We start from the raw sequence: 26,177 nt of genomic DNA on the forward strand, positions 1-26,177 counted from the left end.
ATGCAAAGACAGGTGGATCACATCCTCAGAAGAATATGACAGAATTAACCTGTTAACAGCAAAGCCTCAGGTGGGTTAGAAGCCGTATCTCACCTGAGCACTCAGCTGGTTCTTAGTGTTGTGGAATAACCGAAGTTAACCTGATTTTTGTTTACCTCCGCCTCCCGCTCCGTGTTGTGATGCCAACAGCTGAGACAGCTGCATTTTAATGTCTTGGTTTAACTGATCTCGTTTTCCTTGTATTTTTGCCTCACTAAATAAAGCACCCATATCTCACTTTGTGCTCCGCCAACAGCTAAATGAAGCAATGAATCTTCTTCCCGCGCCACAGCAGCCTGCAGGCTCCGATGCACAGAGAAAACAGTCGACAATACAACTTTTTCTGCTGGGTCCGGAAAATCTGGTCCAAACCCTATGTGCTCCGTAAGATGATAACCAGCTTAGGCAGCATCATTCCCCGGCTCAGGGCAATAAACAAGTTAGTTCTGTAGAATTATCTGACTATTTCTCCTCAGAAAACCTGCCTGTAGCCTTCAAATCACAGTCAAACATATTTAATTGCATATTTAACGCGATTATCTGAGTGATGCTGCTCTGAGCTTTTATGAGGTTTCCTAATAACACAGGTATGTATTTGTGACCTAATGGTGTGGATAATTACAGATAACTAGAAAAGTTCCTGGAGAAACTTTAAAGTTTGGTGCGTAATTTTGTTTCCTCTTCTTAAATCTTAACAACCTAATCAGCTGTAGACATACAGTAGATATAATTATTACTTTCTGAGAGTTCATGAGATTCTTTCCTGACAGACTTTCTCTTCAGAAGTTTTTAGGAAAGCTTCAAACAAAACAAAAAGTAAAATTTGATCTCTTTGCCATCACAGTATGTTTTAGGGAAAGCTGACAGCTAATAAATATTGATAGAAATGACTGATTTATGACCATTTTTGTGTTTAATACGTCAGCTATGGTAGCCGTCTTGTCTCAGAATGACTGAGCCGGTTGGGTACGTTGTTATATTTAGGCCAATGTACCCAAAGAATAAAAACTATATAAATCTACAGACACAGGTGGATAACAGAGAGCAAAATCAGCAACCTGCAGATTAAAGATACTGAGCAGGAAATCTACATGAAACTGTTTTGGGTCAAGAAAGTATAACTGCAGATATGCAGATACTTGTTTGTTTTCACACAAACACATGTAAGCTAATAACCGGTTCGTTCCCCTCCTGTCAGGTCCGTAACGACAGGACCAGTTATTAGCCGGAGCCGAGTGCACGCTCACTGGGAGAGTCCAAGTCACACAGACACAAAAGCAGCCATTATTAATTTAATGAGACGCTACAACCGAGGTCGGCAGCGTTCAGGGGAATACTGGTGGGAGGAACCATCATTAGAACAAATCAGGGTAATGATGGGATTTAAATCAGCGGATTTATCATCACTAAGCTGCTGGCTCGGTTGGCTCTGAGAGCAAAACTTAAAAACTACAAGCTGATGATGCCAGGAAGAACAGCTGAAGCTGATATTCTTCACAGAAAACTACTTTGGATAATTGCTAAGAATGATTCAGGAATGTCCCGGTGGGATCAGGGCTTTCCGGGGAGATCTCTAAGTGCCTGTTTAATTTTTTGTCCGAGTAAATTAATCCAACGCTGCTTGCTTTCTAACTGTAACGGTTTGGAAAAGCAAATGCGTCATCATGAAGATAAAGGGTCGTTTTATCGATTCAGACGAGGACTTGGCCGGGGAGACGGGGGGGGATTGTGGTCAGATTTGATCAACTGAAACTCCAAATTTTCTGCTGGTTGTCGAAATGAAAAAGTTTGAGGCAAATATTTGTCCTTATCTGCAGTTCTCTGGGTATGAACAAGTATTTCTTTTGCAGTTAAAGTGTCGTATATTATATACGACACTTTAACTGCAAAAGAAATACTTATATATACGGTATATATAAGTTCAGTACTGAGGAGGGAAACTGACTCCATATAAGAATAACTGACATGTAACAAGACAGAACGAAGCTAATAAACCGTGGACGGACTGTTTGAAGAACGTTTTGTGTTGTTTGTATGTCCTTCTTAAAGAAAAACTCGCTGTAGGTGTATTTAAGCTGTATTAATATCATCACTGAGCTCAATCTTTCAGCCGAAGTTAACCAAACAAGCCCTTAATAATAAAAACTCTCAGGTGGTGCAAATCAGAAAGTTTCATGGAACAACTCGCCCAGACACAAACGCTACGTGCACACACACACACACACACACACACAGAGGCTCGTTTGAACCCTCTGGTTATAAATTATAGATGTCCTGGTGGAAACCTGCACACTCGGGCAGTTTTTAAATGAGAGGGATGCTGGAACCACAGACAGGCTGTGGATGTCGTTTTGACATTTCCTCTGGATTTCTGTTTGTTCTGAGATCAGTTTTGCACTTTAGACTGATTCCTGTGTTTATTAGGAACCTTTAGAAGCAAAATCTGTTCAGGACGGATGGAAATCTTCAACTGCAGCCAGAAGTTACTGCAGAGAAAGATTTTAAGCAAAATAAAAACCTTTTTATTCCTTATCAAAGTTGTCAGGTGGATTACAGGGACTGCATTAATAAAAATAAATCCATTTAATCTGAATTTATGCTCTTGTTGTAGAAGAAAAGAAAAATTTGCACCATTTTGCTCAGAATTAAATTTTCCTAAGAGGAAAAATAGACTTTCCCCTCTTAGTTTTCTATAACAGGGTAATAAAAATAATCCTTCTGTATGATGAGCCCACAAGCTTTGTTCTGTTCCAGTTGATCGTGTAGTTTAAATCTGAGGTTTCTGCTCTCTAACCTGCTCTGTTAAATGTTTGTCTGCTCGCTTGTTTTAATCCAGAACCACTCAGAACCACTCAGAACCACCCACCGATGACCCGGCACAGACAGCGTTCGCTCTGCATGTTAATGACAACACTGCAGTCGATGTGATGCATTCAAATACATTCATGAAAATAAGCTTAATTAGGTGGAAAACTGTGTGCCGATGTAGTTTTTTGTCTTACATGGAAGTGGTCCAGGCTCCGTTTCGTCTCGTTTGACTGAGTCTGAGTCACCTGTGAGTTAAAGATGGCGCCATTTTATTCCCAGCTTTTGTTTTTTTTACGAAGAGACAAAACTGAAGCTCACACCCTGCAGAAACTCAACTATCAACGACAAAAAAAGAGATTAAACTGTCAGAAAATAGGTTATCAATCGTTGGTACTTTATCAACTGTAACATCAGATTTAAAGCAGCTGAAACTAAATCAAATATCTGACAAATAAGCATTTCATTTACCATTTTAGCTACAGCAGACAAAAGCAAAATATGTGTTTAAGCCAGCTTCCATGATGAAAAATCTAATAAATTAAATTCCCACAAAATGCTGTTAAAGTGTAAAAAGTGTCACTTTTTCTTTCTGGTTTAACTGTGCTGTTTAAAGGTTTTGGTTCTGCTCCACATTCCACTACCTTCTGAGTAAAAAAAGTAAATAAAGGTAAAAATAAAGTCTCAGGTGAGCCTCAGTTGAGTCCCGACTCCCCCGGCTGTCAGTCTGCGAGCTGAAGCTGAGGCGATGCGGCGCTCAGGTGACTTCCTCCATCACGCTCCATCTCACCTCGAGCACGTCGTGTTTAACTCGCTCTTTCTCCTAAATTTCTCCTTTTCCGTACGGACGTGCACGAACCCCACGTCTTGCCTGCATGCCACTTTTAAGTTACCTGGTTTCTTCTTCTGTTATTTTTACGCCTTCAGTAACTTCAAGCCTCAGCGGTGTGGTCTCTGCAGAGTTTGTGTGTGTTTGAATGTCTGCGCTGGTTTGACTCACTTCCTGGGAGTTTTGGTTTTTGTCACAAACTCACACAAGCAAGTTTAAACCTAACTTTGCAGCCTTGGAAGGAATAATACCGCTGGTGTCTTTTCTGGAACCAAAACTGGGCCACACGGGACAAATCTTCCTCCAGAAAATAACCCCGGCAGAAAGAGACAACCCCAAATAATCAGCTGCAGAGGAGTAAATAATACGAATATCTCTGCAGAGTCTCTCCTAAAAACAAGTACTTCAGTGATTCTCTTTTATTTGGAGGTTCATCTGTAGTCAGATCATGTGAAATACTCAGTCTGCTGTGGGCAGAACCAGAAACTCTCATACACTGTTGCACAGGATGAAATTTAGGCCTTACAGGCTGTGAACAGATGCAGAAACCAGGAACCGAGCCTAAAATGTTTTGGTAAACTATTGGCACAGACCACATTTTGTAAGGCAGTTTTTAAAAGTATAATATTGTACATGAATCCCAGAATCCAGCTGGTATCTGATCCCACTGCAGTTATATTATTACATACACTTTGAAGGAATATTATAGTATTTCTTCTGCTGCTGGTGGCCCAAATGTTGACATCCTGACGTCATATTTAAGCTCATGTCAGGTTCAGGTGAGGTCGGTTCGACACGAGGAGCTAATAAAGTTTTAATAAAGAAACGAGCAAACAAAGGCAGCAAAAAATACAAACAAACCTCAAGAGACACGGAGGAAAAAACGGACCATAATCGACTGACGACAGCTAAAGACTGGAGCTGAGGAGGGAACAGGAGACAGGTGGGTTGATGATGACAGGGAACAGGTGTAGGTGGGCGTGACAGGACTGAGGAGCAGAGGCTAACTGAGCAAAATTACTGAAGGTGATGAAACATGTGAAATAAACAAGAGAAATTAACCCCAAAATCCACCAAAACAGAATCAAAAAATACAGATCCTGACGTCTTATCTACTTGTTTTCACCATTATTCCATTTTAAATTAATTATCAGCTAATATTAATAACATCCTGATAATATTCTCTATTCCTCTTTAAAGATTCTTTAGTTTTTTAAAAACTAACCAGGAAATTTATATATATGATGAAAAATTTACTCTTAGAACAAATCCAGTGAGCCAGAAAAGGCCAGAATATTTCAGAATAAAATAAATATTTCACTTTATGGTGAAAGAAATAGTATAAATCTTTGAGTGCTGGACAAATTCTCCACAAATTTTGAGATATGTTTAGAAAATAAAGCAAAAAACCCCTGCAAGTATCTGTAAAAGCACTTTGTTGTGATTTTGGACTCATTTCATGGTGGTGTGTGAAATATAAAAGCACTAAATGAGGAAATATAAAGCGGGATCAGCGTGGAGGAGCCTGTGAGTGCCATTCAGTGTCAGGCTGCAGAGCTCGAAAACAAAGAGCTTGTGCGTGACAGGCTGAGAGGAAACGAGCGATGAAGGGATGAATGAGCGGCAGAGAGAACAAGTGAGAGCCTGAGAGGCCTGGAGGGAACAGAGAAATAAAAGAGACCGGCTGCGAGGCATCGACGCACAACGACACACAACAACAACAACAACACAACGCTGCGAGACGTTCCCACAGCCAGCCATCCGTGCACGAATCAGGCAGGAACTCAAAAAAAAAGGCTGGAAGGATAAAATGTGGCCTCTTCGTTCATACTGGAGATATTTTATACATTTTATTCACCTATATGCAAATCACGAGGTTTTATAAACAGCATCTGTTCTCCTTTAAAGCCATAATAGTTGCCAAAATGTGATTTTTCTGTGTTTTTATTTGAATCACAGTTTCTGCATCATTAAATGAGAGTTAATGCAACTCAAACTCATCAGAAAACAGCAGATTCACAACTAAATTACAGAAATTCTCCTGTTAGAGTTCAGATTATCTCAGTTCCAACTTCTGCTTTAACCGACGCTTCGGTTTCCTCCCCAGAACGACTCCACGCCTGTCGCCTTTTAGTCGCCGTTTCTTTCCAGAAGAAGAAGAAGAAGAAGGTCACCTTTTCTCTTTCCACCTGCCGTCTCTGACTCGTCAGAGGATTATTTCACCGAGACTGTCCGAAGTGGACTCGTCAGTGTTCGAATGTAAACAAACGACTCGTAATTGTTGGCAACAAACGCAGTAAACGTTTGGTAGTGAATGATTAGGTATTTGTATCGTAAATGATACACACATATAAAATAATTAAAATCAAAAACACCGAAAAATCGTGTATTTTGACATCTTAAATACATTTTGTAGAAAAGCTTCTCTGTGTAGCATCAAGGTTTCTTTAGTTTGGTTACTTTAAAACATCAAACTAGTGAAAGTTAATGGAAAAACTAATAAATACAGGAGGTAACATGAATCCAGTTTAAGACAGCAAAGACTTTCCCTCCCTTTCTGTGATCACCGCAGCGTTTTAGTCACTTTTTATTTCTTCCTGGCTGTGACCTTTAAGAAGCTGCTGATGGACGGCTTCATTCAGAGATTCTGCTGCTGCTTTCCAGGGTTATTACGTTCAATAAAAACCTTTTTTATAATGTGCTGGAGAAAACAGCTGAAGATAACAGTCGTGTCAAACGTATCTGAACAGAGCTGTCTCCAATCTTTTTTATTATTTAGGTATTTTTAGAAATATATCCATTAGGCTCGCCTCTTCTTGTAACGATCTCCTTGTGCTCGCCTCCGCCCTGCTTTGCTCCACAGAGGCAGACTTTATGTTGTTAGGCTGATGAAGAGCAGGTTCAATCAATGATACGACGAGCCCTCGGTTCCTTTAAGAGGAGCGTCTCCCTGAGCTGCACACGTCCTCAAACTGCATCTGCAAGTTTCCAAAATGTCTCCAGACGTTCCCGGTGGTTCTCAGTTATGTCACAAAATGTCACTGCAGGTGTCTCAAACCTGTCTCAGTTTAGTTTCTGCAATTCTAGAGAGAGAAATCTGTATTTTGACACCTTTAGAGGAGCCCTACTTATGACAGAAAACATCCGAGGCCACAGCACCAAATGTCTGGGTCTGAAACCCACGCTGATAAATAATGATTCATAAAACCTGATCTAAACCTTCGTTACTGAAGTGTGCTCCGGTAGGTTTAATTATAAACATGGGAAGGGCACAAAGCGGGCTGAGGCGTGTACGAAGAGGACAGAGGTGGACAATTAAATAATGTGCACGGCTAAGAATACAGATTTACAAGCTGTGCACACAAAAACAGGCCAGGATTTTCAAAATAATGCTGCTCAAAATGGGCTCACACGGCTCGCCGGTGCAGTGAGGCTGCACGGAAGAATTTGCACATTTCTTCACAATTTTTTTGCAAATTTGAGTCGACAATTAATCTCCACCAGCTGCAACTCAGTGAGATTTTAGCGCCATCAAACAAAACTGCAAAAACATGAAATAGTTCTGACCTTTATTGTCCCTCAGGGGAGAAGTTGAACAATTCCTCCAAGTTCAGCGACAAACATGGGCTCATTTAAGAGTTCCATAACATTTCTATGGGAATAAAATAAACCAAAAAATGCTCATTTAAAATCCCAAAGAGGGTTTAGCTGACTGATTAAGTTAATTTATTGTCATTGGAACAAATGCAGGCAGCCTGTACCTTTGACCAGATGGGAGAAGAAGAAATTATTCCAATTAAAAATGGTTATTTCTAACTAAAATTGTCTTCTTTACTATTTGTTTGTTCCAAATTAGTGACAAGGACAGTCGCTGCATGCCAGTCATCCACGACACGGGACAGAGAAGTTTTGCTGTGCATTTAGAAGTTACCACACGTAGAGACAGACTCATCAGTGTTTCGTCTCCAGTAAAAGCTCTGAGTCTGCACAAACAATCCCGTCTCTGCAGGCCCTTCTTGTGGATTACAGGTTAAAGTTAAGTTTCTTGTCTACAGCTGTACCCTGTAGCACTGCATGTTATAAAGCAGCTAAAAACATGAAAACAGCACCAATAAAACCAACTTAAAGTCCCTTTCTGGAGTAAATACTTAGTTTGAGCCTCGTGAGACGCCGTAGTAATGTGGCAGTAATTACCTTCATGCAGTTCTACAGAAAACAAAACAAATTTAAATGTTTTATAAAGTTTCTGCTGTGTATGTTAGACATTAGCTTATGTAGCAAAGATTCACCCGTTCTACAAATCATTTTTAAACCTTTTCAATGAAAAAACACCTTTTTTTTTAAATCTCATTTTGACACAAAGACAACGAACAGAGGGGAGATTAAATACCACCTGCTGGGACTGATTTGACTTTTTTATGAAGCAGTTTAAATATGTGATGCACTGTAAGTATTTCTGTTAAGAGGAAGAAATTATTACAACTGTTTGAAATTTTTAGATATTAAAGAATCGCTTTTGAGCAAAACAAGCTCGTTTTACGTCTGCGACACCACATTTCCTCCGAGCGTTTAGAACAGACACATTTCTCTCTTTATGTATTAATATTTATTTTTATTGCCTTTGAAAGCGTTCAGCTTTCAGGAGTGAGGAGCAACTTTTCAAAGCATTTGCTGATTAATTTTATGATGCAGCATAAAAAAAAGCCAGTCAGCGTAGGAAGAAGTGATGAAAATGTCTAAATTATTAGAGTCATAAAATCGAGGCGATAATGTTAATAATCTGGCTTGTAAAGTCATAAAATGCTGTTAGTGATAGGACTTTACGACCAGCAGAATAAATCAATTTCAACTTGGAAACAAGACACAAAGTTTTCCTTTTCTAAACAAATTAAATAAAGAATAAGGCTTCATATAAAACTCAAAAGAGCAGCTTTGAGGTAAAAAAAAAAAGCTTCAACACGAACCACAAAGAGACAGCAGGAGCTACGTTACACAACAGCAAATGTTGGTTTTACAACATTTGTGTCAGTTGGAGAATAAAAACACCAACACAGCAGGAATGTTCAGTTTGATCGTCTCTCTCTGCCTCAAACTGACGTAAAAACACTCAAACCCACAAACTTTCAGGACTCTTCGTCCTGAAGATAATAAAAAAATTATGTAAAACTACTTCAGCTGACACAAGTGCTGATTGTGCATTAATACGTTATAAACTAAACCTTAGGACAAACGTCAAACTGTCACCTTGCTGCACTGAAAACAAACCGTAACTAACATCAGCTAAACATTTGTTTCCTTAAATCACAAACTGGAGCAACAAATGTGGGTTTGTTACTTAAAATAGTCCCCACCAAATATTTACTTCTGAAAAACATCTGCAGAAATAATGAATTCTCCTGCTTTTAAGCTGTAAAAAATATAAACTGAGCTGCAGGTTTTTAAAGGAACTGCACAGAGAGATGGAAACAGCTGAGAAACATTATTAGATTTTATGATGTTTGGAAGCACAACGTGTCCATTTATACACAGAAGGCTTGTTTAAAAATGTATAAAGTGCACTTTTTTTCATAAAACACAAAAATGAACAGAAATCTGTTTGTGTTCTTGTGTTTATACCAGTTTGTGTTGCAGAACAGAATATTTCAGATGTCCTCCTTTAAAGCGACACCTTCCAGTTCCTGTCGAGGAATCAGAAGCTTCCCCAGGAGACGTGTAATCCCATCTGGAAGGAAATGCATGTCAAATTTCCAAGAAAGACATCCTAATCAGATGACCTCAACTCATTTTCTTTCGATGCAAAGGACCAGATTGCCGAGCTCCGTACTTTATCTGCTGAGGAAACTGGTTTCAGCTGCTTGTATCTGCAGAGTCATGAAATGTTGGGACCACAGGTCAGGTCTGAAATGCAGATGGAGTCCATCCAAATGTAATGCACTGCTGCACCAATCTACGTGTCAATCTCACTCTTCATCTCTATCCCATCACTCCTGATGCTGTCATCTGAAGGTGGAGGAACCAGAGAACTACAGACTCAGACTTTCAGGTGTTCAGCCTCACATTCAGCCACAAACACCTCAGAGTTGAGCGATGTTTCCACGCTGGACACCGTCATCCCCTCGGTCACGTCCCCAGACTCTGTCAGAAACATTAAAACATGGTTGATGGCTGTGAGCAGGAAGGGTCTCCTGTAGCGGTCTGTCCCGATGTGTCCTCAGTCCTGATGTCCTCAAAGAGTCCCACCAGGTGAGCCTCGCTGGCCTCCTGCGGAGCCATGATGGCCGAGCTCTGGAAGCTCAGGTCGGTCTTGAAGACCTGGAGGATCTCCTGGACCAGGTGCTGGGAGGGCAGCTTCTGGATGAGCAGCTCGGTGGACCTCTGGTCTCGGTGGATCTCCCTGAGAGCCACGGTCCCGATCCTGTAGAGGTGAGGCTTCTCTCTGCCGGTGGTCGGGGCGCTCCTGCGGGAAGCTTTGGTGGCGAGCTGCTTCTGGGAGCTTCACCTCCGATGGATTTATAGGTGCTCTGCTTGGTTCTGGCCATGACTGGAGTTCTTCACGTTTAACACTTGTTGTCATGGTTACGCTTCATAACAAAATGTCCAAAAGTTAAAAGGCTTTATTAAAAATCCTTCCAGCTGCACAGCATCCGATACCAGAGGAAGTAATCATCCAAAAAACAGTGATTTACATCCAGAAAAAAAGAGGAATAAAGTTTTTAAAAGCGATATCTCAGAATGAGGAACAGAGCTGCTCCAACATGCAGAAGATGTGCTGGAAGAACGTGATGATCACGTTCATGGCTCCAAACGCAAATCCTTCACAATAAAAGTTGCAATGAACTTTGCCTTTTTGCGTTAGGTGGGAACTTTGATGTCTGGTTAGCAGCAGCAGATAAACACCAACGGTTTCTTCTTCCTCTTCTGGGTGGAAGCGTGGACACGATTATGTGGCTCTTGTCATTTTCTTCCTCTTTAACTCCTAAACACCGACTTTCAGTGTCGTTTCATTCAGCCTCTGTTCTGTGCGTGTGTGACGATGCATCGAATAACAGATTATAACCCGAGCAACGATCAAACCAGCTGAAAACAACAGACAGTTTGGGCTCAAACTAAAGTCTCTACGAGTTTAGATCTTTAAAATAATGTTTACAAATGATTTTTAAATTTAAGGTATTGGATTAAATTTTGATCTGCCTGAAAATGAAGACTATAAATTTAAAAATCAATCAATAAAAACAAATCTGTAAAAAGAGGATTATTTTATGTCGGAAGCATAAATCTTGAAATGAGTTTATTCTCCTAACAGAGCGATCATTGAGAACCTTTAACGAGTTATTTCACCTGCAGAGCAGATAATAAATCTGTCGTTTTATTGGAGTTTGGGATTGAGGCTTGAGATCCAATCTATTTGAGCTATAAAGAGTTATGTTATAATTATGTGGTCAAACAGATCGAGGGAACTTTTTTATTTTGGTTTTGGTTTGAATCCGGAAACAGGAGCGGCTGTATTTCCCTCCCGTCTTTAATCTCGACTATTAAATAAAACAAACTTTGAATTTCTCTGTAAGACTTATTTCAGAATGTCAATTCCTCTCATGTTTTGTGAACATAAATGTACAAATTCAAACGCTGCAGACTAATTCGATCTAAAGCTCCTGTTCCTGGCTCTGGCCTTTAACAAGATTTTCTGGGTGAACACAATAAAAAAAAGAAATGTTTCTCTAAAAACATCACACAGACTCGATGCTTATTTTTGCAGGAACCTCCTGAGAAGGAGCTGATTTAAAACCACATCAGCTGAAGAGTCTGGACGAGCTGAAACCAGAGCAGTCAGAATAAAAGTCCAGCTGTTCTGTGGAGAAATAACAGCTGAAGGTTTCCTCACGCAGCAGGTGACCCTGTGTTAATGGCTGTGAAATAGAGCTGTCTGCCTCCAGCTCCTCATCATGTCGGCGTGATGATCTCCTTCCACTCAGCCCTCCGTTATAATTACAGCCGCGACGCTCATCGTCTCGTGTCACACGTTCTGTTTGTTCCCGTGAATCCCGTTCCTGCTCTTTCATCTCCCTCGTCTTCTTGTCCCAGAGAGCTTGCTGTCGCCTGTTGGCGTTTTCATTTACTCTCCTTTCACGGTCCATTTACGCCCCGTTGGTCGTGGCGACCACGGAGGCCGTGCAGGCGTTGAAGCAAACCTGAAGACCGGCCAGAAAATAAAGATCCTGCTCCGAGCAAACGAGACAAATAATTTCTGCCACAGGAGGCAGATCTAGCCTCTGGCCGTCTGTATTATTGGTGCTGTAGATCACAGTGCAGACAAAAGAAAGCTTTATATGGCCAGAGATGAGCGTTATGATCTGAACAAAACATTTTGGCTTCCTAACCCAATCTTTGGCAATATTTAGTTTTCATCTCCACGGCAGAGGCAGCGACTGTGAAATCCTAACAGGGAGTCAAACATGAACTGCTTTCTGTCAAATGAAACGGATCGTTTCACTCGTTTCCTGCTTCAGCTTGATATACTTATTAGGATTATGTCTCTTCACACCTCTGCCGCGAAGTAAAGAAGCTGAATCTGCCAAAATAAAAGCTCTTTTAACCTTTGATTGGAGGATTTATACTAAACCCTGTCCACACTAGCAGGTATTTTTGGATAACAAACCTTTTCTTCTGTGTGTTTTATTTCATTTTATTTGACAAAGGAAAGTGTTTTGTTTTTTTACTTGTGCTGAAACCAGCAAACAGGGAACATTGGCCCGAGAATGATCTGTTTTTCTTTTCTGTCAATGCTAACGCTTTCACCACCGACTGCCCCCGGGGTGTTTAATTTCAGCGTTAGTACTAATTTATGTCTCCTCATCTACACAAAGATGTGTTTTCTAAAAGGAAGTGGACTCTCTCCCATAATAAAAGGCTTCCGAGTTTGTTTCTTTGCCTCCTTTTCCTTGAATTGTGATTTCCATCTGGGACTGAAAGAAAAGCAAGGAAACAAACATTAACATAATCTGAAGGATTAACTGCAATCAATTACTGTAGAGGAAGTGCTCCAGTTTCCCTGAACAATCTCTGGAGATTAACGAATCTACTTAACCTTATCGACATTTTAAGAACAGGCGTGTAAACATGCCAACTTTCAGAAGTGCGTTAGGTGATGTTTAGTAACGCTACAGAAAAACAAACATCATCTGGTATTCACTCAGAGTGTTAGTTCTGGTTATTTTATTTTCTCAAGATGTTTTAGAGATGACTCGGGTCAGCCAGCAGACGGGTCGGACCTAAATGTTTGGCTCTGTGAGTGTTTCTTAGTTTAAAGAGCTCACACGCAGGTAAACACATCTGTGTGGTCCAAAGATGGGAAACAAACTGTGTTCAGGAGCTGTCATATCTTCAAATGATCACTTGGTTTTTAAGTAAACTGATAAAAAAGGAGCAGAGCTCCAGGATCTTACTGATGTGATTTTAGCAGCTATGACTGAAAAATAAAAAAACAATAGATGTCAGAAAGTTTGACGGCAGGAACAGATGCTGTCTGACAATACTGGTTTAGATTAGTTATCACCTCAACACCTGATCTGAAGGAGTCCCTAAAAAGGTCAAAAATCATAAATACAAATAGTCCAAGTCTTGCTACAGCTCGAGAATATCTGATAAATGTCCTTTTGGCTTCAGAGTTTTCCATCTGATCTGTTGGTCACCGAAGTCCCATCGGAGTTCAGTGTGAGACGAGACGGCTGGAGTTGTGAACGTGCTGCTAAAAGAGCAGCGGAAACAACAAGGAGGTGTTATCAGGAAGAGCAGGCAGACGTCGCAGCAGCCGGGTGGACAGATAAGAACAGAAGACGACGGCGGCGAGACACCCACCTCCGTTCACGCGGATATCGCTTTTTAAAGTGTTAAAACATTGTCTGTTTGCTTGACTGAGAAGAAGCAACAAGAACCTGCAGGCTGTGAGAGACGAGGCGTCAGATTCACCTGATATTTCAGGTTTCATTCGGACAGCTTTAACGGCTGTGAAAACATTCTCTCTCAGACTACCATCTCCATCCATCTTCTCCCTCTTATCCGTGGGTCTTGGAGGCAGCAGGTCCAGGAGGGAAACCCAGACCTCCATCTCTCCAGCTCCTCCTGGAGGATCCCGAGGTGTTCCCAGACCTGAGAGGATCCATATTCCCTCTGTGAGTTCTGGATCTGCCCCGAGGTCTCCTACCAGTGAGACGTGCCCGAAAAACCTCCAAAGGGAGGCGTCCAGGAGGCGTCCTAATCAGATGAACCACCTCAGCTGACTCCTGTCGATGAGGAGGAGCAGCGGCTCGACTCCGAGCTCCTCACCTTCTCTCTGAGGCTGAGCTCATTTCAGCTGCTTGGATCCAGAATCTGGTTCTTTCAGTCCTGATCCAAACCTCCTGACCACAGGTGAGGGTTGGACCGTAGACGGAGCAGGAAATCCAGAGTTTTGTCTTTCAACTCGACTCTTTCTTCACCACGACCGATCGAAGCAACACCCTCATTACTGCAGACGAGGCTCCGATGCGTCCGTCCATCACTCAGGACCAAGACTCCCAGATACTTGGACTCCTCCAGGTGAGGCAGAGACTCGTTCCTGACCCGGAGGGAACGTCTCACCTGTTTCCTGCTCCTCAGAGGAGCCGACTCCGAACCGTCCCAGTGCAGAATTTTATTAATCGGAGTGAATTATCAGAAATATCAGCATGGCTGGTTTCTCTTTAGTTTGTTTCTTCTGATTGTTTTTGGACCCACTGTGGTCACTATCAGCTATAATTTGCTGTGTCAATCACAGAACAGCCTCAGCAGATTCATGCTGTCTTACATTCACCAAATTAAACACAGAGCTGACTTTAAATCCACAGTGAAGCTGAGGGAAGTAGCTGTCGGCTGTCGGTGCACTTTAGAGTTTAACGGGTTAAAATCTTCTGTCTTTGCTCTGACACTGAGCTCCGTGAAGTCTCTAATCAGTTTATGCACCGTTGTTGTTTCTTTAAACAGATAAATGAGAAATAATTAAGCTCATCAAGAGATAATTCTACAAAAATGTGACTCAAATGGCTCTGAATCACGTCAACGGCAAAAGAATAATGTAGTTCAGACGTCTGAATGTTGTTTAATTTTCACAGAAACATCAGCAGACCTGTTGTCACGCTGATCTGAAAGCACACTGTGTGACGTGGCTGTGTGTGTGTGTGTGTGTGTGTGGGCAGGTAATTAACATCAATCACAGAGACGTTTCAGGGCACACATTAACCACCAGGTGTGAATGTATTCAGTCAGAGCTGACCACTGGAGAAGGATTTAAAGTGACGGGTCTGAACTCGACCAGAACACAGAAGAAGTAGAATCTGAGCTGATTCTCCTCTGTTGGTTACCTCCAAACCAAAGCAAACAGCTGAAAGGTTGATCAGGAAAGCTTCCAGTGAACTCAAAGAGATAAAAAAGGAAAACTAACCATCTGTTGTTGAGGTTTCCAGCTGCAACATCACTTCACTCAAACCTGCTCAGCTTAAAATGTTTGCGTTGGAATGCTTTTAGGACTGAATTCAGATTTTTTTGCTCTCTACGCGACACGTAGGGACGTCTGACTTTTCCGTCGGATGAAAGGATGGAGGCAGCAGCCACAGCTCTAAAAAGATGGGTCACTGATAACATTTGAGCTCTTTTTATTTCTCTGTCTTCTTTTATCTTTTACCGTTTGGACGCACAGTTGGCCCTGATTGGACAGCAACTTCAGAATCAACACCCGCAGAGTCCATATTTACTTCTGTAACCTCGGCGAGCGGAGCGTGGCGTCAGATCTTCTTCTGCGGGTCGTTTTAGTTGAGCTGCTTTAACATGAGAAGAGGTCCGATTGACTGGACCTTTATGGCTCTTTTCTTTTGCTACATATTTTATGTTATATAAGAATTTAATGACATCTCTACTTTAAATCGTAAATAAATACTAATAGATTAAAGGAGTACATAACATCAATTAGACCTACTTTTATTTTTTAATCATCTGCTTTGACCAATTCAGTGACTTAAACTTGTATTTTATCTATTTATGTAAATTAAAATAAACATCTGATTCTGCTTCACAAAAGCGAAACAAGAGTTTCATATTTGGAGCCAGAAGGTTCTGCAACTTGTGTCCTCAGCATGAAAAGCTTGGCGGAGCAGAACGCTTCACGATGTTGCTTTTTATTTAACATTAAACCATCGTACAGAATTAAACCATCGTACAGAAAGCAGACAGAGATCCCGAGGAGGCAGAGAGCTGCAGGTCAGAGCTACATGATCTGTCTTTACAAACATGACATCATTCTTAAATATGTATAAAAACTTCTGCTGGATCAGAAGAAAAGGACACTCAGTGTGATGCTGATCCTCTGAGGTTCCTCCTGATAAAACTGTTGCTCCTCATCTTTATAATGTTTAACAAAATTCATCCGGGGAGTTTTTGCATAACGCCAAGCTCTCGTCTCAGAAGACTCGCAGATGTCAACCATCACACGAGCTTCCTCCGAGTTTATGTAACACTCAGCTCAATAACAAAGGATTTCACTAACAACCATATGGCGACTCACAGAACTTTCCACAGAAACACTAATTCAGTGGTTTTTTGCACAGATTGTGTCTAAGCTTCTTATATTCCTGCTGCCAGATCCGACTCCAGCTTTACAATGAAAAGGAAAGTCAGTAAATTAGAAAAGGATATATAGTTTGTGCAGAATGTTTTACGTTTTGCTACCGTGATGCTGGAAGTGTGTAAATGTAGCTGCCGCTCTGGAGGAAAGACGTTTTAAAGTCTCAACCCTCGGTTCACAGGATCCTGTCGAAACCTGATGTGTGATTTTTCCGTTAATTAAATCAAACGAACACACACACACACCATGGTGAGAACACACACATTGAGCTCCAGCCTTCCTGGTTCACCCAACAAGGAGCAGAGCAAACGTTGCTCGAGCATAAGGAGATCAAGACTACATGAAGTGGGACTGCGTCTGCAAACTAATCCCACCGATAAAAGCAAAAACAACAGGAAGTGACAAAGATTGTCTCACAGCTGCAACATCTGCAGAAACAACTGGAAGCAGTCAGAGCGAACCTCCACCAAGGTCAGAGCGTCAGTAAAGAAGGTCAAATGTGCTGATTGTAAACTATGTCATCAAACAAAAAAAGGTGGTCTGAGCTGTAAAATGGTGCAGTTTGAAAACGATTGCTCTGGTTGTTTACAGAACGCATCGAAGTAAACAAAGCACTTTTATCTGCAAACTTTACTCAGTAGATGACTACGAATATGTCAAAAATGTCACGTTTCTGCAGCCCAAAGTGCTCCTCCATGATTGTTCACCTGTTTTTAGTCACTTTTGCTGTTTCCGTCAGTAAACATGGTGTAGCTGGCAGCTGTTCACACATTAACCTTCGATATGCTTTGATTTTATTTTTTATCGGTCTTCATGACTTCGTCACGGTTTGTGAACGAAATCGGACCCAGGAATGCAGACCAACACGAGGAGCTCGAAAAGCAGAAATAATAGGAAACAAAAGGCTGACGTCGCAGCAAGATACACGGAGGAGAAGCAGACAGGCATGGGAGCACGATGACAGACAGGGAGACCAAATGGACTGACGAGGAGACAGGAGGACAGGAGGACAGAGCAGCAGGAAACACAGAGGAACAAACTGAACACGTTGAAAATACAGAAAATAAACATCAAACCCCAACAAGGAATCTCAAAAGATAAACAGAAGGAAACAAGAAGAGCAGAAACATCAAAAACTAAACTAAAATCCATAAATCCGTCCAACAAACAACAATAAAAACAACATAAAGATTCATAAGATTGTAGATTCAGTCAAAGAAGATCACAGCTCTGATCCTGACGAACCGGCTGATGTCCAGCCTTTAGTCTCAGGTCCTGATGAGACACAGACGTCCTGCATCAGGACAGCAGCCAATAAGGGGACAGCTTGAATGAGGGCGAGCGGGTGGATGAACACATGAACGCGTTCATGCGTTCAGACGTGTTTGTGTCTCAGTGGGAGCGGCGTTCACCCGTCTCCTCAGATATCAGCTAATGAAAAACAAAGGAGGCGTTTCTATATCTATAAGAGAATTATCAGTTATTTATTTGTTATTTGCAGAACAGAGAGACTCAGCCAGCGTCTGTAAACATCTCTGAAACCTTCAGGTTTCTGCAGAAGGAGCTGATGTCCCCTCATCTTCTGCTCATCCCTCCAAAAAAAGGAGAAGAGGACGTATTTATGTCCTGCCAATCAAAAGCTGAGGTAAAGTGATGCAGCAGAACAGCTTGAGGGCGGAGGATGTGAGAACGGAGGGAGGAAGAGGAGGGTGAGTGAAGAACAACTGAACAGATTCTGATTCTGTCAGTCAAACATTAGGACTGATGAAGACGAGGATCCTGGATCGTTTTCTTTCCTTTTATTGTCTGAAGTCTTCAAACCAGAACAGAAAAGATGAAACTTTGTAGGTTTGATTAAAAAACATCAGCTTCAGTAATTTGTTGACTCAGCAGCTCCTCAGGTGGATTAACTACAAAACTTTAAACATCGTTTTAGCTTTTTAAGTTGTTGTTTTTATCTGGTTTGACATTAAAAACTTTCCGGTTGGAGTCAGAAACACATTAAAGATCCTCTGAGGACATCAACTGCCTGAAAGGTAAAAAATAAATAAAATAGTCCAAACGTGCTACAAAATATACACAATTTGAGCTTATTGGCACAAATATATGAAGTTTCCTTCTGTGGCTGCTTTCAGCTCTATTTTAACTCAACTTTAGTGCAGCTGAAGTTTAAATCATGACCAAAATTAACGTGGAAATTAATAATATTTCAATTTAGGAAAACAATAAAAAGCTGAAAACACCAAGATTTAGAAGAACAAACTCCCTTTGATAAAAGCTTTGACTAAAACGTGAAATAAATATAAATATTATTTCCAATTTGGAAACTTGTATTAAAGAAAAAACTCACCATCCTGCATGTTATAAAAATACTGATAACTGTCAACAGTTTATTCCAGGTCTGTAATTTCATAATGAAACTAAAGATTTTATACAAAGTATTTATATTTTAATTTAATTTCATTTAGTTGGAAAAGACGCAGGAATGAATCTTCTGATTGTCATTCTAATTATGTTGTTTTATTTTATAACCCTTACCTCCACATGTGGATGGTTTTTTTCAGGTTAAATGTGATTCAAAAATCCTCCTTAAAAACTATAAATGGTGACATATTTGTCTGCTCTGTAATCATTTCTGTGTTGAGTTGCATGAAATGACAAAGTAATGGGTGAGTTTTAGCTCTGTATCATGTTTTCTACCATGTTTAAAGTCAAAAATACATCAAATTTAAACCAACAGGTGAGGATTTGAAACTTAAACTTCTGCCTCGAAGGTTTAAACATAAAAGAAAACAAGAAATTAGCAAGAAAAGGACCACCGTGTATGCATTTTTTATCTTTGGTGCAACAAAACAGTGGATTTAATCTGAGCTGAGTTGCAGAAAACAACGTCCGCCTGCCCACACAGGACGACTGAAGTCCTGATCACAGAGCGCTCTGACAGGCGGAGGAGTCGAGTCTGAGGGAAACGGAGATTAAACCATGAATAAAAGAAATAAAAATACTAAGAGAAGCTGGAGTTAAAGATAATACTGGATGGAGACGAAAGAGGAAGAAAAACGGCTGAAAGATGCTGAATATTCAGGGTTGGAATGAAGAAATGCAAAAAAGAAAATAAATAAATAACATTAATGTAGGAAACATTAAACAAAGGCAGAAGATGAAATGAGTTCAAAGAGGTTTTCTGAAGGACGGGACCAGAACCAGAACCAGAACCCAGTCAGGGAACTCAGAATCACATTCAATCAATAATCTCTTTCTGCGGACGTAACAATAAAATATAACTTCTAAGTTCGCTTCGTTTGATAAAACCTGAGAGAAAAACACGTTTACAACACTTTCTGTAAGTTATAGAGGTTTTAAACACGTATAAAAAGCCTTTAATGTATAATCATCAAACTGACTTTATGTTTATGGGCTTTTTAAAGACAGCAACAACTGAAAGGAGCTTTTTAAAAAGAATAATTTGCTGTTCTGGGTTAGAGGTGGGAATATTTACTGGATTTATTCATCTGGTATTGATTTGAAGCTAATCTCAGTGTGTTTAAATTCTAATTACTAAACAACCACTAAAAGCCAGTTTTCTAAAGAATAACTACATTTAAACAGACCTGAATCTGTTTTTATCAAAGAAAAAGCTCCTTATTGTCAGTATTAATGTCTGAAGGAGTGATCATGTTTTTAAATCTGACCAAAACACATCAGTACTACTTTAATACTACTAATACTAATGTATTATTATTATATTATTACTGGATTAGCCAGTGGCTGGTTGACTGAGGTGCTTTGCTAATAAACCCCCATCTAAAAATACATAAATTCATTAATTGAATTTAAAATGTAGTTTTAGATAAACGTAGTTTAAAAATCCTTAACATCAAAAGTTAAAAAATGAACTTTTTGTAGCCACAAAATGCTAAATATATACAAATCTAAGCAACATGCTGCAATAATATATCATCTATTTCCAATAATAATTAATTAAAATAATAAATCAGTGATTAAGAGCATCATATAACAGGTTTTATGTTTTCTAAAACTAAAAAAATCTTCAGAAAATCAAGTAATTAAACGTTTAAAGGTGCCTCTTTAAATCTGGATCAAAACTAAATAAACATCTGGCTGCAAGAAAGGGCCAGTTTGTTCATTTATTAAAATAGTTGATTTATTTATCTGTGCACATTTTCAGTACAGATTTTAAATAATAATAATATAGCTGAGGTTTAGATCCCAGATGTGCTGAAATTTAACAAAGTCTCTGATTAAGAAAGATGTCACAGATAATTTGGGAGTCGATAATTTGGCCTGGAGTGTCTCAGATTTGTGATAAAATGGGAAAAAATAATCTTTTAATGTGATTTAAAGCGACTGAATCGCTGCACAGGTGGGACGGACGACTGCAGACGTCCAGATGAGGACAAGTTTGACAAAGATGGTTGGATTCCAGGAGAATAAGAACATTTAAACTTCAGCAGAAAAGCTTTACAGTTTCCTCCTGTGGTTGTGTAACGTGGTGAGGCGTGACGTGGAGATTTCCCACCGCGCAGCTCAGCCCTGAACGCACCACCGGCGTGAAAGCTCGACAGACATCTAGATCTGAATGAGTGACGTGATGCGTTCACTGCCTCTCTGACACGGTCTGAAGATTACAGTCACACAGAGGAAGCAGAGAGCTGCTTCTCAGGAGCCGCGCGCGCGCGCACACACACACACACACAGAGTTTCTAAACGGTGTCTGTCTGCTGAAGCTCGTGGGGTGTTTGTGTGATCAGACACAACAACTCAGTCATTTTGTTCTGGGTAAGAGAAAGAAAAGGTCAAATATCTGCAGTTTGGTTTCTTTTCATCCCACCAAACTTCAGTCCAAGGTTTATGCTGTGCAAAAGTTTTGATCCAGCTCTCATTTTTCTTATTTTGTTTTCAGAAGCTCCTCCCGAGCAGACAGTCAGCCACGTCATGGTGTGAATAAAAACCGAGAAGAGGCTGTGTAGGTGAGCGCTCGGACATTTAAACGGATAGAGGGATAAAATACGTGGATCACGAGGTGATCAGAACGTCACGTGGATTTAGGAGATAAACACTTTCTGCTTGAGATTTATAAGATTTAAATTTAAAAGGCAGAAGATTCAGACTGATGTCAGCAAACACCAACTCCTCACTCAATCAATAAAAACCCTTTTAAAGGAACGAGAACACGACTGACTGAAGAGAACTGGAGGAGATTTTTATTTTTCTCCTACTCGGAATCAGAACTAATTACTTTTTGTTGTTGATGTAAAATAATTATTCTGTTTTTATTGTTTTCTTTTCGCTCTCCGACGAAGGTCAGAGAGCAGAAAACTGTTTCTGCTTGTGTCTGTGGGGGTTCATTCAATATCACGAACTGCTGGTAGTAGCTGAGAGTCATCCCCAACACGGCGAGTGAGAGGTCTGTTTTTTATAGCTTCATCATGGTTTGTCAGTCTGTTAGCAAAATATTTGTGACCCCAGGGAGTCAGAATGAGCTCAGGCTGCAGAGATTTGAGTAAAAACGAGTCAAAGCATCCGGTAACTAAAATAACAAATAATCTTCCTTTAAATCAAAGTTTTCTAACAGATGTGTCTTCAGAAATGATCCTTTTCTTATTTCCTTTAAAAAACAACCGCTTCTCGCTGCCGCAGTGCCTGGAAATCCCTTCGTATAATGTCTGCACTGGCTGAACATCTACAACTCATTCGCCTTTTACGTCTTCTTCCCGTTGATCGTCCAAAGATGATTCAGATCTGAGCATCTGTTCTTCTTTCAATCTCCTCCAAACAACAAAAACATCAAAATAAGAGCCCAGATTTTCAGCTCTTATTCCAACGTGTTCACATTTTGATCCTTGAAAACGTCAAAAGGCGTCAAACCTTTGGGTGAAATCTGAATCCACGAGAGCAAAATAATCGACCGAGTTTACCCGGAGAAGAAAGTCAAAGGTTTCATGTCGCTCAGCTGCGTTTAACCTGCTGCGGAGGAGATTTAACCCCTAAAACAAACAGCTGAGAGCCTGAGAAAACATCCCAAAAAGGATAAATAAATAAAAGGTTTGTCAATGTCTTTGTGTTACAGTTTCATCACAAGTCAGGCTTTTAAACGCAGCTGTTCTTTTCTGCTCATCTAAACAGTAAAACAATAAAAAAATACCTGAAATAAATGTTTTCCACATACATAAAGAAGGGGATTAGAGATTAGTTTTGTTGTTTAATTGATTTTAGATGAGAGAGTACAACAGAAACACTCACTGCATCGTCTCATCACAACTGGAGAAGGTTTCATGATGCAGCTCCATTAAATTATGTATCAGATAACAGACATGATGCTGATTTTCACTGACAGCGAAGTTGGAAATAATCAGCGCTCCTTGCTTTGTCCGAGCTTCTCCTGAGTGGGAGGGCAGTGATGAAAGAGCTGCACAGCAACCCTCGGGGTAAATAAAGGTTAAAGAAGCAGAAAACGGAGGAGGGGGGCAAACTGCATGTGTCCCCGGATAAGAGAGGAGGCTGCAAGCTTGATAGAAACGAGACAGAGAAGGTGGAGAGGAGAGCTGGAGGATAATGGACAAGAGAGGCTGGAAATGAATAATCCATCCGCTAAGCAGTAATCGGATATTCCTCATCAGACAATAAATTACAACAAAGAGAAGCAAATATCAGCCTGCAAGAAGATAAAAATCTAATCTTTGTTCCAAGAGCATAAAGAAGAGCTGAGCTGAGCATCAGTTCTGACATCCCATAATGTCTCCACGGTGTTAAATATGCAGCATCTGGATCTGCTGCAGAAATAAAAAAATCAAACAAGGGAAGCCCCCGAAAAGCTGCAGAGACAGAGAGAGGAAAAGTCCAGGGAAGCCCCTTCTGCAGGAGGATCCCCCCCCCCAGAGCCTGCTGCAGTCCGGCTCCTCATTAAAACCACAGACACACTTCACGGGTCCCCCTGGGGCCCCTGCAGACCTGCATCCGAACCGGGCCGGACCGATCCGAACCGAACAGAACTGAACCGCCGACAGGCGCATCGTAAAACATCCAGAGTTCTTGTTTCAGCTTCTGAACCGAATCAGTTTATAAGAAATATTTATTTACTTGGATGCATTTATGTAGCAAAAGAACCTAAGATCGAGGGCTGATGGAGGAGAGGAGGAGCAGGAGAGGAGAAGAGGGAGGAGAAGAGAAGAGGAGGAGAGGAGGGGCTGGAGGAGATGGAGATGGAGGAGAGAAGATGAGGAGCAGGAGGAGAGCAGGAGAGGAGAGAAGAGGAGGAGAGGAGGAGAGCAGGAGAGGAGAGGAGGAGAAGAGAAGAGGAGGAGAAGGAGAGGACGAGCTGGAGGAGATGGAGATGGAGGAGATGAAGGAGGAGAAGATGAAGAGGAGGAGATGGAGGAGAGGAGGAGATGCAGGGGCTGGAGGAGAGGAGGAGCAGGAGGGGAGGAGAAGATGAAGGAGGAGAAGATGAAGAGGAGGAGATGGAGGAGAGGAGCAGGAGCTGGAGGAGAGGAGGAGGTGCAGGAGCAGGAGGGGAGGAGCAGGAGCTTGAGGCAGCTCAGTCAGAGCTCCATCAGGGAAGCCTCCGCTGCGTCAAGCCGCGCTCAGGCGCGAGGAAACCGGAAAAGACGCAGTGGCGTTTTCAGGAAAACAAACCCAGATGAAGTGAGACCTGCTGTGATTGGAGCAGGTCTCACTTAGAAAGAGGCTCCCTGACTCCGCCGTGTTCCAGCTCACCTGCTTCTACATGTTTGCTTTTATCTGAGGGTTAATTTCTTATTTCTTCCAGAGTTTGTTTTTGTAGAGGAGCGCACTGACTCCTGCCCCCCCGGACCCCCCGGGATCCTGAACGGACCCCCTCTGGGGCCGGGAGCCACTCTGCGCGCAGAATCCCGCAGCCTCTTTAGGATTTCACTCACGCGCCTTAAACTTCCCGAGAACAGCAGGACACCGAGGAGGAGGAGGGGGGAGAGGAGGGAGAGGAGGAAGAGGAGGAAGAGGAGGAAGAGGAGGCTGCTCGGGCTGGGCGCAGCTTCAAGACGAATCTGAGAAAACATCCGGGAGGAAAAGTCATCAGGAGCACCTGCGGGGAGACGACTCCCGACCCGGTTCTGCCCGCCGACACCAGCTCCACATGGTCCAGATCAACAGCCAGAGACGCCCGCACGGAGCCGAGCGCGCGGCAGAAACACACGCGCACACGCTGCGCACAAACAGAACCGAACAGAAGGAGAAGCTTCTTACCTTCAGTTCTGGAGCCGGTCCGGAGCCGAGGCTGAGCATGTTCTGAAGGAGAGGAGGAGTGGAGAGGAGGAGGGAGAGGAGGCTGTCCCCGCTGCTCGGCTCACACACACACACACACACACACACACTCTGAGCGCGCAGGCGGGCGGGGTGAGGAGGAGATGTCCTCGGGGGCGCGGATGGATGGATGGAGTCAGGATGAGAGCATACATGGAGAGGAGGAGGAGGAGAAAAGAGGAGCAGGAGCAGAGAAGAGGAGAGGAGGAGAGAAGAGGAGAGGAGGAGATGAAGGTCAGGAAGAGCAACAAAACAAAGAAAAGGATGAAAAAATGAACGTAAATGAACAAAAACTACAGAAATTACATTTAATCTGAAAATGCATCTGAAGAAGCTGAAACTGAGCTGCTGCAGCTAAAACCAGGAGAACAGAAGCTAAAAGCTAAAAGCAGCTAAATGTGGTAAAACACTTGGAGTATCAGTACTAGTAGCAGCAGAATTAGGAGTATTAAAATCAGTATCAGCAGTACCAACAGTAGAATTAACAGCAGTAGATTTAGCAGATGTAGTCTGAAATAGATTTAAAAGAAAACAATATTTTTGACAGAATTGAAGAGATTTCAGTGCACTTTAATGTGGAAACTGTCAGTAAAGTTAAACACTTTTACAATTATAAATGTTAGTAAAACAACAGCAGCCATCTCCTGCAGGAGCTGAACGTTTTCATCTTCAGACGGTTGAAACAACAGAAGCAGAAGCAGTTCGACTGCAGAACGAGCTGAAAGTCAGAGGAGTAATAAATAGAAACAGGATGACTGAAGTGTGAATGCTGAGTCTGCATTCAAAGCAGAAATAATAGAGAGAAATTAACGACGAGAGGCAGAAAGTGAGAAGGAGAAGCTGATGATGACGGATGAAGAAAGAAAAAATCATTTATGACATTAAAACGAGATTAAAGAGTCGGGGAAGGGGATTAACCAGGAGAGAAGAGAAGTGGGTTTAAAAAGAAATACAGAAAAGGGAAACAGGACAGATGGACATGTGGCTTTAATATCTAAATCTGGATATTAGCAGGTTCCTCCGGTGCATTATCTCAGGTGCTGGAGGCGTCGCTCGGCGCTTCCAGCAGAACCAATTACTTAAACGCCGGGCCACATTTCAGACTCCTGCTGACCAAGCAGGCAAGAAACAGTCAATCAGTTAAATCCTCCAGAGTCCGTCCAGCGCAGTCGATCAAGGTTTAATACACCTCCTCTGCAGAAACACACTCACTCCCCTCTCCCTTCCTTCAGGAATCCATCATGTTTCTGCTGATTTCTTTAACGGTGCTTTAAAGTGGCTGCAGGTTGATCCAAGGCTAATCTTATTCCTTTTTGTGTTTTGATGGAAAGCTCCAAACAGATTTTCATCTGAGGAGTGATTCAGCTCGAGTGAATCTCCCTCCATCGTGTCAGGGAGGCTCAAGTTCCCCTCAGACCTGCCGGAGCGATTGTTCTCCAGGATCCTCGGGTAAATTGGTTCTGGGTTCAGTAAACCCGGTCTGATGGAGGCCTGCAGTCTGAATGTTGGTGATTATCGCCAAACCTGGTCAAGGAGACCTTCAGAGTCGGGTGAAATGAACCGAGGAAGGTG

The 26,177-nt window shown here is 41.7% G+C and overlaps 1 protein-coding gene across 2 annotated transcripts in view; it reads right to left on the reverse strand.

Annotated features, from left to right (window-relative positions):
- The window catches only part of slc8a2b (solute carrier family 8 member 2b), a 113,019-nt gene extending 88,360 nt beyond the window's left edge, over positions 1 to 24,659 (reverse strand). For both annotated transcript variants that reach the window (XM_017437385.3, XM_017437386.3), the window contains exon 1: positions 24,549 to 24,659. The gene's annotated coding sequence lies outside the window, so the exon portion shown is untranslated. The remainder of the gene's footprint in view (positions 1 to 24,548) is intronic.
- Positions 24,660 to 26,177: the final 1,518 nt, after the last annotated feature.

This window comes from Kryptolebias marmoratus, linkage group LG2, assembly GCF_001649575.2.
Source record: "Kryptolebias marmoratus isolate JLee-2015 linkage group LG2, ASM164957v2, whole genome shotgun sequence".
NCBI classification, from domain to species: domain Eukaryota; kingdom Metazoa; phylum Chordata; class Actinopteri; order Cyprinodontiformes; family Rivulidae; genus Kryptolebias; species Kryptolebias marmoratus.